This window comes from Humulus lupulus, chromosome 4 (genome assembly GCF_963169125.1).
Source record: "Humulus lupulus chromosome 4, drHumLupu1.1, whole genome shotgun sequence".
Lineage (NCBI taxonomy): Eukaryota > Viridiplantae > Streptophyta > Magnoliopsida > Rosales > Cannabaceae > Humulus > Humulus lupulus.
Window position 1 is genome coordinate 17,222,605 of NC_084796.1, and position 18,114 is coordinate 17,240,718.

An 18,114-nucleotide genomic window follows, 5' to 3' on the forward strand; every position below is an offset into this window, starting at 1 on the left:
TTGTGGAGGCTCTGACTTAATGGAGTGTCGCGCCCATTGCACCCAAACAGGGGGGCTTTCTGTCTGGGAAGCGCGACGCAGCCCTTGGGGACCAGGTTGCGGTCCACCTGGTCCTTTTTAGCCAACATAGGTTTTAATGACGGGGTTTCAAACCTTTAGGCTCGGGATCGAATCTACTACCCGATTTGGTAGAATTCAAGGTCCCGGAGGCTAGGACTTAGTCCGAAAGCCTTTATTTGCTCATTTTTTATGGGATTTTATATTTGGTTATGACTAGGTTACCGCTAAAGGCTCAAGGTCAGGTTCGTGCTCAAGGGTTGTTCTTAAGTTATTTTACGCTCGGACCTGAGGTAAGAAAACTACACCCATTATGTGACATATATGCTTATTGATGAAGCATGTTGAGTGCTCTATATATGGATATTTGTTGTATAATGAATGCTTGTTTGCATTACTTACTTGAGAAAGGCATTGACTTATCAATCAAGGGCGGCAATAGCGTTAAGCTCTGGTCATAAAGCATTGACTTATGAGTCAAGAGCGGCAATAGCACAATGAGCATTGGTCGATATGATTAGATCTAATCAGTAGAGCGTTATAGGCTCGGCTGACCCCATGATCGAAGAAAACCAAAGCGCTTAACTAGTTCTATGGCTAGGGCAAAAGACCACAGGATGACTCCATGGTCATCTATTCAGGGCAAAGGACCCCAGGATGACCCTTTGGTCATTTATTCAGGGAAAAGGACCCCAAGTTGACTCATCTGATTAGGGCTATGGGCCCTAAAATGATTCTATAATCATTTACTTGTACTTGTATGCATGCAGTATTAAGTTTTCTTGCTGGGCCTTGGCTCACGGGTGCTATGTGGTGCGGGTAAAGGAAAAGAAAAGCTTACCCAGCCATGAATTGGAAAGCTTAGGTGGCAACGTGTACATATGCGGCTGCTTGACCACCACGACCAAGGTTTCTCAAAGGAATTAGGGTTTAACCCTATTTTGCCACTTAGGTCAGCAGATTGTAACTTTTGAGTTGTAATGACCATTTTGGACTGTAAACAACTTTGTAAACGATATTATGGGACTCCATGTACAGTTTAATGTTTTTAATGAAACATCATTTCCTTTTAACTGAAAATTTTAACCCTGGACCAGTAATCACACTTAGATGCACGTTTATGGCCTATTGACTCGTTTAGCGAGTTAAGCACTATTTAAAATACACAGTGTAACAGTCTTGGCTAACTAGGGCGTTACAACAACATTGTGCTTTTGAACTACAAATGAATTCAAAAAATTAGTTAGACTTGAATTATATATGATTTTACAATAAAAGTTAAATTAAACTATATAATAAGTAATAAATTAAACAATACTTACGGGACGACTCAAGTATAAATGATTGTCCTCTTCTTGTAGGTTGTCCTGTCTGTAACTTATATCAACGCATGCACCTACAGAATAACAAAAATAAATTATCAGCATGTTTGTAAGTAATATGTAAAAGGGAAAATATCAGTTTGGCCCATGTGTTTTGCCCGAATACTCGATTGACCCCTATGTTTTGTTAAATGATATTTTGGACCATGTCTTTTGCAAAATGGATCAAAATAGTACCCTGAGCCCAATTTTGGTCAAATATTTTTTCAATATGACCAAAATGTCCTTGAATTTTTTATTTAGTGAATTAGTTAAATAATTAAAAATAGATTTTAAAATAAAAAAATCATTAAAATAATATATTAATTAATTTTAAAAATAAAATTAAGATATACAAAACAAAATACAAATCTAAACTAAAACCTAAAACTATATCTAATAAAAAAAATCAAAATAGTCAAACATTCTCTTTCATTTCTTCCATTTCTTCTTTTTGCAGGTATGGTGGCCATGAATCTGAAACTAGAGAACCCACTTGAGATGGAGGCCATGGATATAAAGCTGGAGAACTCGTCAGAGATGGAGGCCATGGATCTGAAGCTAGAGAACTCACCGAAGATAAAGGCATCTCCTTCGTTTTCTCGCTTTCTTAGTGGCTTTACCATTTTTCCCCTAGCCCAGCCCCGACCTCAACCATGGACATAACATCATATCTGACCGTACCTAGCCCAGATCCAACTAAAGCCAATGGTCTCTCAACTCCAGATCTGCACCACCCTTGCATCAGCGCGCCAGCAACCAGTTTGGCCCTAGATCGGTATTTTCTCGTCTTAGGTGCTCTTCGTTCCGAAGCTGCAAATCTGATGAAGGTTGGCTGACACTTTTATGAGTTTAAGTCATCGGATGTTCAGACTCTTTTTGAGGTTGGGATGGACTGGTTTGAGTGGGAAAATGCAGGATGGTCGGAGCTTTCTTTGCGATTGAGGCCGGACTGGGTTGGAAATGAAGGAAGGCGAGAGGTTGGAGCTTCAAATCTGGTGAGAGGTCGTCAAAGGTGAGGTACAAGGCTTGGGTTGCTAGTCACTCTTTTCTTCAAGTTTGTTTGATTTTTGCATTTGTTCGATAGAAATTTGTGGTATGTTTAGGCACAATTGAGGATGATTTATTTGTGTTGAATTGCTATGTTATTTTGAATAATTTTTTTTATAAATTTGAGTTGATTTATTTGTAATGATTTTGTTTGTGCTAGGTTTATTAGAGAAGAAAAATGGTAAGCTCAAGAACACTAGTTTCTCTGAGTTTTTTTTTATCATGGATTTATGAATATGAAGAACAAATTCGGGAAAAGTTTAGGGAAGAGGTGAAAAATTTAGAGAAAGATTTATGATTTAATTTTATATTTGCAGTTAAGAAAAGTTTCTTTACTTTTCATTAATTAAAATAGTTTTTATTAATTTTTATATTATTTTTTTTATCTTTTTAATAATTTTGATTAAATAATATTTTATTTTATATAATGTAATTCATTAAATAAAAACTTCGAGGGTATTTTGGTCATATTGAAAAAATATTTGACCAAAATTGGGCTCAGAGTACTATTTTGATCCATTTTGCAAAACACATGGTCTGAAATATCATTTAACAAAACATAGGGGCCGATCGAATATTCAGGGAAAAATACAGGGGCCAAACTGTTATTTTCCCTATGTAAAACGAACATAAATGAATATAAATTAACAAACAAATCAAAGTATACCATACTCAATTGTCGATCCAAAACCTTTCACCGTTGATTCGGGAACAAGTGTTATCTTCCTCCACAGTCGAATCTATAGGTGGTGGAGTAATTTCAAAAGTTTCACCATCAATATGAAGATCATCGCCACTAGAATTATTCATGTCATAATCTTTTGGTGGGGTTTTTAGGACAACTGATCATCTAACATCTAGTAGATCACTCATATAAAATACTTGAGTAGCTTGTGATGTCATTTGACGGGATTTGTATCTTTCGAACTAGAAATTTGGAAAGTCCTATCAATAACCACGACCCCACTATTTTGTGTCATTCTACACATTCCTATAACCTGTCTTCACTTACTTTTCATCCTAAATTCCACTAAATTTAATATAACTATATCTTTCAATATATATACTATTAAAGTTTCAATGAATTACCTCGTCCAAGATAAATGCTTAGATACTCTCAAATGGGATCACCACCAAATCCAATCAATTGTAAAAAAAAAAGGCCAAACCTAACCACAATTAAAAATTAAAACTAATTATATAATTATATTACAAAATCAAATTAAATTATAACAAAAACTTTCAATTAATTTAACGTAATTAAAAATATTATTAATTCAAATTAAAAGTTAAACTAAACTACATTTTATCCTTTATAATCCCAATACAATAAAATTTATACTCATAATTCTATAATCAATTTACTAACACTAAAATAAACATATAGTTATAAATCTATATATTTATGTTTATATATATATATTAATGAAAAAAACAATGAAATTACCTTGGGAGGTCTCGGATTTGGCACGGGGCAGCAAAGACTCGTGGGGGAGGGGATCTCGGATGGCAAAGCCACGGTTGGGAAACCGCTGAACTGGGAGGGGCGGCCGATACCCGTGGGGAGGGCAGAGCCTTGGGAATAAGGGGCTCTCGGGGGTGACGAAGGGCGAATTTCGGAGGTCGGGAGGGGCTCTCAGAGCTCAAGAGGGCTCGGGAGGGCCTAGGTTCACAGTCGTCTGTGCACCTCTGCAATTTTTCGTTTCAGGATATCATGAGGGAATAAGGGATACGATCCCAAATTTTGACCTATATCAATGTTAGCATTGGTTCTAAACCGACACCACTAACTTCACTTATAATGAAATGTTGTGTTCCATTGGATCAGAAGTGTCGGTTTTGAACCAACGCATTTGATCCTCATACACCAGCGTCGAGGTAGTAACCAACACCATTACATAACGGTGGAGTTGGTTTTGAACCAATGCTATTGAACTGAGATTATCAATGATATCGGTTCACACTATGAATTGACGCTAACAAGCGATGTCGTAGGTCCTTTTTGGCGTAGTGGCATCGTGAGGTTCCCGACAAAGTGCTCCCCTCTATCTAGAAATCCAATAATTCTGAGTACCTTTCCCATTCTCCGGCTTTGTAATATGTTCCTCGAATATGTTATTCAGGAGGATGGTGATATATCTTCCTCTCAGAGGGTACACGTGTCATGTTCTAGTTAAAACACAGACAACAAATATATATATATAGGGAAGACTACAATGCATCTACTTTTTTGGCTGTAGCGGTGCTGCCAGTTTGTATTTTCTATACCTCGATAATTTTTTTCCAATTTTTTTTATATGACGTTGTACATTGTAGCCATTTAAGACATCCTGCAAATTTTCAAGAAGTTTCGAATAATTTACAGTACTGAAAATAAGATTCAAATAGTTGAATTTTATATGCGTATACAAAAAAATAAGCACTCGTGCAACAAGTTGTTTGAACCTTATTTTCGACACAATAAATTATTCGAATTTTTTTGAAAATTTGCAGGAAGTCTTAAATGACTTGAATGTACACCGTCATATAAAAAATTAGAAAAAAAATATCGAGGTGTAGAAAATAACCAAAAAACACAAATTGGTTGCAGCGTAGTCTTAGTCTCTCTCTCTCTCTCTCTATATATATATGTATTAGTATATATCTTGAGATTAGGAAAGGGATTTGAACTCAATGTTATAACTATATAACTATATATATATACTAGGTAAAAGCAACGTGCAATGCACGTTTGCTTAATTTTAAAGTTGTAAACATACCTATCATGTATTTATTTTTATTATATATTTTTTAATTATCATATAAATTTTAAATAAATAAACAATATTATAAAAATACATTAAAGATGTTTAATACAATGTATGACATAAATGCATTAAAAAAATTAGTGCAAAATATTGTCTATAATTTTAATAAAAACTTATTTACTTTTTAAAAAATATATATACAATAGAATGAATTATAGTTCTATAGTAAATATAAATATTTATATCAATAATCTCTACATATATGTCATCTAAATACAACATTAACATAAATATATATATATATATATATTTACATGGCTACATGACATATGTATATAAATTACAATAATATTTAAAAAGAAATTAATAATAGAAATAAAATAAGAATGGAAAAAGTCATAGTGCAGAGTAGTATACATGCATCAATTATTTTAATTAATTAATTTTTGTTTGTTTGTTCTAGTTTTTTAATTTGGCAGTGACAACAAGAGATTATATACTAAATGTTTAATATAATATTAATATTATACGTGAATTTTAAATTTAAGTTTGTTACTAGTTGATAGTAGATTATATTATATTATATATTTAATATGATATTATTCTAATATGTGAAGTTTAAGTTTAATTAAAGGATTTTCTTTTCAACTGTGGTCTCTATTCTTTATACTTTGAAACACTTAAATCCCAAAAGTTAATTTTGTATCAGTTAGGTCCCCAACATTTTCAAATCGTATCATTTAGGTCCCTAAATGTTTTTTTTTTTAATTTTTCTTTCAAAATACATAGATAAAATATAAAAAAGTTGAATCAATTTTTAAAAAAAAATTGACTGCTTATTAATTTTTGACAATACCAAACATAACATGAAAAAAAATATATCTTCATGGCATTTTTAAAAATATTTAATATTTTTATAAATTAAATTAATGTTTTACTAAAAAAATATTCTTATCTACACTGTTGTTTTATAATTGATATTAATAACTATATTATCTCGATTATCTTGATATTATCAATTTTTATATGTTTATGCTTTTTTATTTCATACATTTTTTTAAAACTTAATAATAGTGTATATAAATTTATTTACGTGCAGATATATATATATATGATTAGTTATAAGTTGCATTATAGAAAAACTTTACAAAATAAAAAATAAATATGTAAATTATAAATATTGATAAGCTCGTGATAGTTCAGTTATTAATATTAAAAATTTATAGATAATTTTTTTAATAAAAAATTAATTTAATATATAAAACCATTAAATATTTTTTAAAATGTCATGAATATATATATTTTTTTCAATGTCTTGTTTGATATTGTCATAAATTAAGTGGTCCAATTTTTTTAAGATTGATTCACCATTTTTTGTATTTTATTTATGTATTTTGAAATGGAAAATAAATCAAAATAACATTTAGGGACTTAAATGATACGATTGGAAAAGATTGGAACCTAATTGATACAAAATCACCTTTCGGGACCTAAGTATTACAAAGTGTAAAGAATAGAGACTGCAGCTGAAAAAAATTCTTAATTAAATTTTATTTAAGTTATAAAAAGTATAGTTTTATTATTTTTAAATAATTATCATTTTAAAATATCTCAAAAATATCCTATTTTAATTTTATTTATTTAATTTAATTTAATTTAATTTAGGTTTAAATTATGTTTACAATCTACTAAATAAAAAACTGTTAAAATTAAAAATTTCTATTATATAACACTTTTTTATATAGAAAGAGATATATTTAACTGATTTATCTACATTTTTTTACTTAGTTATATGATGGAACTATTTATGAAGATGTGTCTATCAATGCAAATAATAATAATAATAATAATAATAATAAGTTCTCCCTTTAACAACTTTATTAAGTAATTAAAAGCACAGCTAAAAATCATTTTTCTTATAATGACAATAACTATCTCATAAATTGTTTGTTTAAATATGCAATTATACATTCATATATCCCATGCCAAATGAGTAGCCTAGCTAAATCATTACCAACATGAACTTTTGATTTTATTTTATTTTATTTTGTTAATAATAACTCTCGTGACAAGAGAGAAGTAATACAAGTATGATTATTAATTAAATTTTACATATACCATAAGGTATATAAGAAAACCCATTTGATGCTTCACTTTTTACGAATCAATAATGTACATATATATATATATATATATATCTATAGAGAAGAGATGATGAGTAGTTCGACCCCATGCATGAGGCTGCTGACTACACTGCCATAATTCATGTAATGATGTTCTACGTTTAATTTCTATCTCATGCCGTGACCTTATTTCACACCCCATATATATATATATATATATATATTTATAGATAGATATAAAAGCTTTGGTGCTGCCGCACATTGAAAACTGACAAGACTATGTATAATATATTTTTGCCGTATAAGATTTTCCAGCTATCCAAACAACAACATTTTATCATATATATTTTTTATTAAAATCTTCGTGTACACGTTAAGGGGATATTTACTAGCTAGTTATGATGCCCTACGCTATCAGTTTTTTATTGCATCCTCTTAGGTTACATAACTATAATAAGTCACTAACTAGACTATATATATATATATATACATACATACAAGCATTTGATCTGGTCAAACCCAAAAGGTGTTCACTCAATGGAAAACCCTATAAGAACTAGGGCACCAAATATTACCGTTTTTCATCATATGTGGAATTTGGGCATCAATTTTATATTTTTTTCCCTCTTTTTTTTGTAGGGATATATGGACTACATGGTGGTCTTAATAATAATGATCATAATAATTTGATTTTTTCCAACTTAAGCATGATGATGATGATGATACTTTTTGATATCTGTGGTTTTATTAGATATTTGAAAATATTGAATTTTGTTTGAGATTTTGGGCATGTTTTGACAAATTAGGGTGGTGTTGGAATAATTGAAATATATATATATATACAAAGACAAGCACAACAATTTTCATATCTTTTTTTTTTTTTGATGAAGGATTGATTAATCTCTTCAAATTATGACATTATGGGACCCACTTTATGGCTTCATGTGATTAAAATTAAGTTAAACAAAGACTAAGCAACTTAAAACTCATGAAAAGATAGAACCAAGTAATGATTCTTCATGGTGGTATAGTTAGGTCCACCATTAGGGGGTAAAAGCAAATGAAACAAAACAAAACCAGATACCCACTTCAATCAAAAGTAAGAAAGTGAGAGATTTAGGTTGAGAAATTTAAAAATAAAATATACATATATATAAATAAGTGATTAAAATCTATTGTGATTGAAATTTCAATTATATATGAACTATAAGTGAGGACATAAGAAATGGATAGACTTAATAAGACCCACTAAAATGGAAATATGAGGTTGACAAATAGGGTTGGTTGGGTGGCGTATCAAACTTATTCTTATTCGTCTTGTGAATGTTTGCCTCTCATATGGACCAAGTTTTGATAGATTGCATATCATAAATATATAGATCTATATATATATATTCAAGAATTATTAGAGAATTTGAATTTGCTTTTGTTTGTGGGTTCCACCTTTCTTAATTTCCTTACAAACATTGGTGGTAAATGGTGTGTGATGTATAGTTTTATATTGTGTTATGAGTACGGAAAAAAAAGAGAATTGTAGATAAGCATGAAATTTTGTGAGAAAAATACCAAAAATAAAATAAAATTGTGATGCATATCTTTTTCACTAAAGAAATATATAATACTAATAATTTGAATGTGGGCTTTTGATTTTGTTGGCAGCAGCTCTTATTAGGTGGGCTTTTGTTTTCATGTTTTGGACCCATCTTCAACATATAGATATGTCTTTTTCTTTTGTTTATGTTTGGGAGAGATACTTGTTATCATCCCATGTTATGTGAATTATTCTTGAATAAAAAATTCTTAAGACTAAATTGTTACTATACACACACATAACATCCAATGATACACATTTTTTTTGTAGTTGCCAGCCTTTATTATTGTATTAATTATTTATATATGAATATATGTAGATGATGTATCATATTTACACTATGTTTGGTAGGGTGTGAATGGAGAGGAGAGATAAAAAAGTGGAATGATAGATGAGAATTCATTATGAAATTATTATATTATCTTTATAATTATTTAATTTTTTTGAAGAGGATATAGTTGTAAGTCTAAACAAATTAAGATGGAGTATGTGAATCCTTCTTAAGAATTTCAGACGACAAGAAATTTGAAACGATTTATAATATTACACAATTTCTCTTATCAAAATCTCGCTATCTCTTTTCCTTCTCTCCTCACATTTTTATTCACACACTTCTATTTCCTACCAAACACAACCTTAAAGATAGATGAGACATGACAGAGACTAGAAGTTTAGATATTAAGGATTTTAATTAATAGATGAACACCTTTTTTTGTCCTAAACTAAAAGAAGACATAGATTATTGAGGGTTTGGTGTGGTGCTCATCCACAACATAACAAGATAGGGTATATCGTTAGCATTTTTTAAGGAGTTTAAATTAAAGATAACAACCGATTTAGCTCTGATCATTTAAGATTAATCATGCACTAACTTCATGAATACTTTAAAGACATCAAAGTTGAAAGTTAGGATTGACTGACTTAATTACACCCAAAAGAGATATTTTTCTTAGAAAACAAACAAAACTGTCATGTGTCACTGATCTCTTTCGATGAACTTGAGTAAAAATAATTTGAGCGAAATAAAATGACTTTGTACTATAATTGTTGACAAATGATCATTGGTGTCAACAAGTGTCCCCATATTTGCGACTTTAAGTCACTGCGGTTGCAAATATATGACCTTAGGAGATAAGTAGTAGCAAATTCTATGACAATCCTAAAAAGAATTGTTTTTAAAAGTAGTTCTTGAAAAGCTATTTTGTCCATAAATTCTTGTGTTCGTTGGTTCCGGAAGTAGGCATGAGTCATGAGTATTTTAGATTTTATGGAATTTTTCACCAGTGTTTCTCAAAATAATATTTGTTGGACACGAAATAAATTACAATATTTGGGACTGTTATGACTTAAATTGGCATTGTTTATTATTAGAGAAATTTACATGAAATATAAGAAAATTTTCTAAACTTTGATAAATATGACATTTTGTTTGTTTGCATTTTATATTTTATATGGTATTTTATGTTTTTTTGTTTTCCTATATTTGTATAATAATTTATTAGTTTTGCCATATTTAATTATATACGATTATTTTGGCTAATTTTGAATTTTTGTGAGGGTATTTCAGTAATTGTAGGTATTATTTTTAATTTATTTTTTTTGTTCAGACATTGAAAAATGTTTTGTTTTTTTTTTCTTTCTATTTTTTATCTTCTTCAATCAACATTTTCTCGGCTATAACCGGTTACCACTAACATAACATTTTTTATTTTTTTTTGTGGTAGTGATTATTTGCCATTGTCAATTTTTTTAGTGAGTGGTAACTGTTTATATCTATAAAAATCAGTTTTATTTTTTAAGTGGTGTTGTAGTAACTGGTTACAACTATTAAAATAATTTTGATTTTTTAGTAATATATTATTATCAAAATACCAACTAAATTGTAACTGAAAAAAATATATGAAAAAAACTAGTTGCGATGGTAACCGGTTACCTAGCCAGACTTGAAAACAAATAAGATTCAAACAAAGAATCTAAAATGATCATAATCGTAACTAGTTACAGCTAGGTTTGAAAAAAAAAATCAGATCTGAAAAGAAAAAACAGTTATGATGGTAACAGTTACTTATCTAGACCTGGAAAGAAAATCATAACTAAATAAAAAAAAATCTAAATCGATCGTTATTGTAACTAGTTACAGCTAAGTATGAAAATAAATCAAATATGAATAAAAAGAATTAGTCGCTATAGTACCTGGTTACTTAAACAAGTCTGAAAAAAAAAATTGAACAAAAAAACTAAACAAATCGTAATGGTAACCGATTACAAGTAGGCCTGAAAGAAAAAAAAAATCATATCTAAAGTGCAAAATCAAATGTGAAAAAAAAAGAAGAGCAACAAAAACAACTAAAATAATAACATTAAAATCAGTAGCAGCAATAGAAGAAGCAGAAGAACTAAAGGGCAGTGGCGCTACATCATCGTCGGGGGGGTGGGGGGCTGCGTCTCCGGCAGAGGGCGGAGGTGGTGTCTCTGACGGGGGGCTGAGAAGAAATAACCAAGTGGGGAAAGAGAGATTAAGAAATGAGAAAATGAAGAGAGATAAACGTGAGAGAGAAATGAGAGGATGAGAAAGTATGAGAGAGCTTTGTATAAAAATATGTTAATTTATTTTTTATATTTTATGGGATTCCCATGTTTTAATTTTATTTTATTTTTTAAAAATTCACCATATAGCATTTATTTTTTGCCCATAGATATAAAAACTCATCCATTACTATTATTATTACTTAAAAGAGAGAATCACTCACTTTAGTTATCTAGGCCCAAATAAATTCAAGATTTGGGTCACAGTAGCCTATACATGGCCCATCAAAATACAAATGAGTATGGTTTTTATTTTATTTTTATTGTTTTTCTTAATGTTACTTTTCCACCATTGTTATATGGTAATCGGGTAAAATCATGCAAAATATGAGAATTTTTATCTAATATGTAAGGGGAAAATCTCATATTCCAATATATAAAAAATATGGAAAAGATGTTACAGTTACACATTTTCTCAGGACATAGTTACCTGTAACTCATTATTTGTTTAATTTTTAATTTGGAAAGTATTGTATTTTAATTTGAAAAAGACATCAGAGTAACTAGTTGGCAATTATCACTTATCTCATTTTCAGACTGCATGGTAACTAGTTACTAATATTCAAAAAGTCATTAGTATAACTAGTTACTAGTTTTCTCATTTTCAGATTTCAGGTAACCAGCTACTAATATTTGTTGTAATATAACATAAATTAGTTACAAACCACAAAACTCATAAATCAAAAACATATAATCAAATGTGATTGTAATAAGTTTTTTTCATAAACTAATTACAATATAAACTAATTATTACTAAAATTTCAATAAAATATAGTATTTTTTTCATAAATATACAAATATATGGAAAAATAAATTCGATAATTTTAATTAAAATGTGCTAATCCCATAAAAAATTGACAAAACATTATCATATTTTTATGAGGAAATTACATTTTATATGAGAATTTTAATAGAGTATGCAAAAATAAGGTTTTTTTTAAATTAATCTATGGTTTTTTTTAAGAATTTTCACTTTTATGGGTTTATTTTCCCATATTTTTGTATAAAAATTGATTTATGTCATAGTTTTACTCTTAATCAAGTTTTATTAATTTGGAAGGGTATGTTTGTAATTTGATTATTACATTTTTAGCTTATTTGTTTTTTATATTATTTTTGTATAACTAATTTTATATTAAAATTTTCTTTGGTTGTTTTCTGATTTTTTTTTTAATATGACTTGTGTTTATTATTATTTTTATTTATTATAAACATTTTTTTAGATTGTACGTTTTTTTTTCAAATCCTGTGTAAGGTAACCAGTTAATTAATTTATCTATGACAATTGTGTAAAAACAAATCATAGAACTAAATTAAATAACATGTATCAGGAGGAGTAACCAGTTACCCTGAGAGGAGTAACATTCTGCCACAAGAGGGGTAACCAATTACCATAAGAGGGGTGACGGGTTACTCATATTAAATATGAAAATAAACATCAAATTTGAATGAAAAAGAGGAAGAACAATTCATTAAAAATGAAGAAGAAGTAACTATGATTTTAGTAACATAGGTAACTAGTTACCATAAAGAACCCAGAAATATACACACACATCATCACGTGAAGGCAACCAGTTATCCCCAGAAATATACACACAAAGAACGTGAAGGTAACCAGTTACCCCTAGATATATACACACAAAGAACGGGAAGGTAACCAGTTACCACATATCTGAAGATAGAAAAAAAAAAAAATCAGATCTACCCCTTTCCCTTCTCTCCCATCTTCTTCATATACCCATTCACGTTTTCATATTTTTATTAGTTTTATTTCCAAATTTTGGTTTCCTATAAGGGTTACAGTAAAAAGAAAATGTTGTAAAATTGATTTGATTTTTTTTTTTATATATAGTGGAAAAAACTATAAAAAAAAATTACAATGATAAAAGATAATAAATAAAAAAATAGTAAAATAATCATGTAATGTTAAAATATATGTGTGAAAAAGAGGGGAAAAAAGAAAATGGAATGAGAAATGAATAAGTACAAAAAATAAAGAAAAAAGAAGGAAAAAAAATTTAGGAAAGAAATTAAAAATATGAAAAAAAACAAAACAAAAGAAATGATGAAAGGAAAAAAGAACAGATGAATGAATAAAAACGAAAAGAATAAGAAGAAAAATAATAGAAAAATGGAAAGAAAAAAAGTATGAATGAAAAAATTGGTAGAAAAAAAAGAAAAAAAATAGAAGAAGAAAAAAAGAGTTCATATGTGTGAAAAAAGATAAAAAAAAATCAAGAAATAAAAGGAGAAAATAATAAATACAAAAATGAAGAAATAATAGAAATAAAAAAATAAAAAAAAGAAAAGAAGAAAAAAGAGGAAAGAAGACTGAAAAAATATGAACAAAAAAACAAAACAATACAAATGAAAGAAAAAAAATAGATAAATGAATAAAAATAAGAAGAATAATGGCAAAATTGATAAAAACACGAAATGGCAAAATTGTAAATACGGAGTGGCAAAATCATAAATAAAAGCTGTAAAATACAATTTTTTGTGAAAGAAAAAAAAGGATGAATGAAAAAATTGGTAGAAAAAAAAAAGAAAAAATGAAAGAAAAAATAAGTAAGGAAAGAAAGAAAGAAAAAATAACTGAAAAAAATAATTTAAAAATGAAGGAAAAAAAAATTATTTTTAAAATCAAAGAAAATATAACTATAATAAAAAAATGTGGCATTTCTATATTTTAGTTAGCTACTAATTGTGTTTCCCATACTTTAATTTTTTATTTAATAGATTTTCTCATTCAAATTAAAAAAATTATAATTCCCATATTTTTGTATATAAAAGCCATATATTTTAAAAAGGAAAATCTACAAAAATGCACTAAAAGTAAAAAAAAAAATTGAAAAATACGGTGCATTACAAAAATACGGAATTTTTTGATAAAAACACGAAATGGCAAAATTGTAAATACGGAGTGGCAAAATCATAAATAAAAGCTGTAAAATACAATTTTTTGTGAACAACGTTTACAAACTAGTAAATATCTGTTACAAACTTGTAAATATCTGTTACGTGTTTGTAAATAATATTTACAAAATCCGTTATAGAATTGTAGATTTTTTTTTTGTTTTTTTGTAGACAAAACTTACAAACAAATTTGCAACTAAATTTTTTATTTTTGTAACAATAGTTTTCAAATCTAGTTTTACAACTAAGAAATATATTTTTGTAACTAATATTTACGAAAATATTTTATAGTTAAGAAATCATAAACAAAATATACATAAAAATATTATATTTTTCTATATTATTACAATATTGTACCAAAAAATTACATGAACCATTATATTTATGCTATAAAACGTAAAAATACAAATTTAAGATATTCATTATTTATAAAACACTTTATTGAATGTAATGGTGAAATACAACATTTTTTTTAAACAAGTTTTACATTTTTGTAACAACAATTTACAAAACTAATTTCACAACTAAAAAGTTTATTTTTGTAACTCACATTTACATAAATATTTATGAATTTATTTAACATGATTATTACAAAGATTTACAAAACTAATTTTTTAACTTTAAATATATTTTTGTAACAAAACTTGAAACTTGGATTATATTATGATTTTAGTTTAACATTGCGTGTTGAGACTTGACTAGCTATGATTTAAAAAATATATATAATATTTTTATAAAGAATAATAATATTGTGATTTTCTTTAGCTGTATATTGTAACATATAGTTATTAATATTAATTTTAATTAACAACATATTGTAACTTGTATAAATATTTATTTTAATATTAATAAATACATTCTTTTTAAATAAAAATAAATTAATCTACTTTATTGAAGATAGTAGCTATGATGTTATCACTTTTATTATTATATTATATGTTAAGTTTGAATTTTCATTAAAAATGGACATAAAAAGACAAAAAAAAATTAACATGTACAAATCTAAAAGTAATAAGCGAGAGAGAGAATAATTTATATATATTATCTCCTACTGTAAAAGCGTGTGAGTATAATTATAAATACATCATTGAAATTATAAGGGTAAGCATATACACCCTTGAACCGTAATTTTGTAAGTAATTTCATATACCGTATAAAAAGATTTTTTTTTTTAAATTACGGTGTTATATGTAATTAATCCTTTTAAAAATGGGGATTTTTCAAAAATATGGCTTTTATACCATCAATGTGCAAAAATATGGGAATTATACTTTTCTTAATTTGTATGGGAAAATTTATTAAAGACAAAATTAAAATATGGGAAACACAATTAGTAGCTAACTAAAATATGGAAATGTCACTTTTTTTTTATCATAGTTATATTTTCTTTAATTTTGAAAGTGATTTTATTTTTTTAATTTTTTCAATTTTTTAATTATTTTTTCAGTTATTTTTTTTCTTTTTTCCTTACTTATTTATTTATTTTTCTACCAATTTTTTTCTTTATCTTTTTTTTTTCTTTCCATTTTTCCATTCCACCTCCTCTTCTTCTTCTTCTTTATTAATTTATCAAATTTTTTATTTCATTTGTAATGTTTTTTTTTCATATTTTTTCAGTTTTTTTTCCTTTTTTTTCTTCATTTTTGTATTTATTATTTTCTCCTCCCATTTTTTTTCTTCTTTTTTCACACATATGAGCTTTTTTTTTCTTCTTCTATTTTTTTTTTTCATTTTTCAAACATATGAGCTTTTTCTTTCTTTCTTTTTTTCTTCTTCCATTTTTTTTTCAATTTTTTCTACCAATTTTTTCTTTCCATTTTCCCATTATTTTTCTTCTTCTTTTCATTTTTATTCATTCATCTATTTTTTCCTTCATCATTTCTTTTGTTTTGTTTTTTCATATTTTTTTTAGTTTTCTTTCCTAAGTTTTTTTTCTTTCTTTTTTCTTATTTTTTTGTACTTATTTTTTTCTCATTCCATTTTCTTTTTTCCCCTTTTTTCACACATATTTTAACATTACATAATTATTTTACTATTTTTTATGTATTATCTTTTATTATTGTAATTTTTTTTATGGTTTTTTCCACTATATATAAAAATTCAAATCAATTTTTTCAGCATTTTCTTTTTACTGTAATCCTTATAGGAATACCAAAATTTGGAAATAAAACTAATAAAAATATGCAAACGTGAATGGATAACTAGTTACCCTGATGGGAACATTCAAATCTAGAAAAAAAAATTATATGAAGAAGAAGAGAGAGAAGAAGGGATGGATCTAATTTTTTTTTCTATCTTCAAATTTGGGGAAACTGGTTACCTTCCCGTTATTTGTATGTATATTTCTGGGGTAACTGGTTACATTCACGTTTTTTGTGTGTATATTTCTATGGGTAACTGGTTACCTTCACGTTATGATGTGTGTATATATTTATGGGTTCTTTATGGTAACTAGTTACCTATGTTACTAAAATCATAGTTATTTATTCATTTTTTCAATGAAGTGTTCTTCCTCTTTTTCATTCAGATTTGATGTTTCTTTTCATATTTAATAAGAGTAACCCGTCACTCCTCTTATGGTAACTGGTTACCCCTCTTATGGCAGAAGGTTACTTCTCTCAGGGTAACTAGTTACTCTTCCTGGTACATGTTATTTAACCTAGCTCTAGGATTTTTTTTTACATAATTGTCAAAGATAAATCAAGTAACTGGTTACCTTACCCAGAATTTGAAAAAAGAAACATACAATATAAAAATAAGAAAAAAAATGTTTATAATAAATAAATAAAAAATAATAAACACAATTCATATCACAAAAAGAAAAAAAAAAAAGATTTTTGCAAAACAACCAAATAACAAATTAGTATAAAATTAGTTATATAAAGAGAATTCTAATTCAAATTTTGACTTAGGAGTCAAAGAATTCTAGTAATGGGGAAGTTTCATTCCAAGTAAATTAAGAGTGCAAAAAAGATAAGTAAATATTGTGATTGTTAAGAATGAGTAGTATATCAAATCATTTGTGTGGAGTGGAATTAAAGAAATTCGATAGAAATTACAGAATGTGAAAGTCAAAGGGATTGTTTGCTTACCCCAAGTGTTTGACTAATACAATCTTAGAGTAGGACCCAAGAATAGGAGTTGGCTAAGATATATAATAGAACCTGATTATCAACCTACCAAAACACCTAAAAGGGTGGTCCCCATCGTTTATAATACTAAGACAAAATGTATATGCCCTCTTGCTATGTCTATATATGTGTATTTATTTGTTCGGGTGCTTTAATTGTACCAATGTCCTTTAGTGCATTTCTTTTTCTTAATATGTTCAGTAACATTCAGTAAACTTTTTCTCTAAATTTTGTAGTTTTGCACCATTGATGAGGCTCTTGAGAAAAATGACCAATATTTTGTCAGAACTAATAAAAATCTCATGGACAGGAAAGGAAAATTATTATGAGAACTGGTTGATTTTAGATGGCAGGAGGAAGCTTTCAAGATATTTTTTAAAATGATTTTAAAATACCAACGACAATTCTTGCTTCATGCTTATTTAGTTAGTTTGATGTCACCTAAAATAATATAAAAAGTAATATAAAAAAGTTAAAATAAAATAATATAAAAATATGAAAACTACCCTTTATAATAACTGAAAATGTAAGTTTTTTTCCATAAAAAATGTA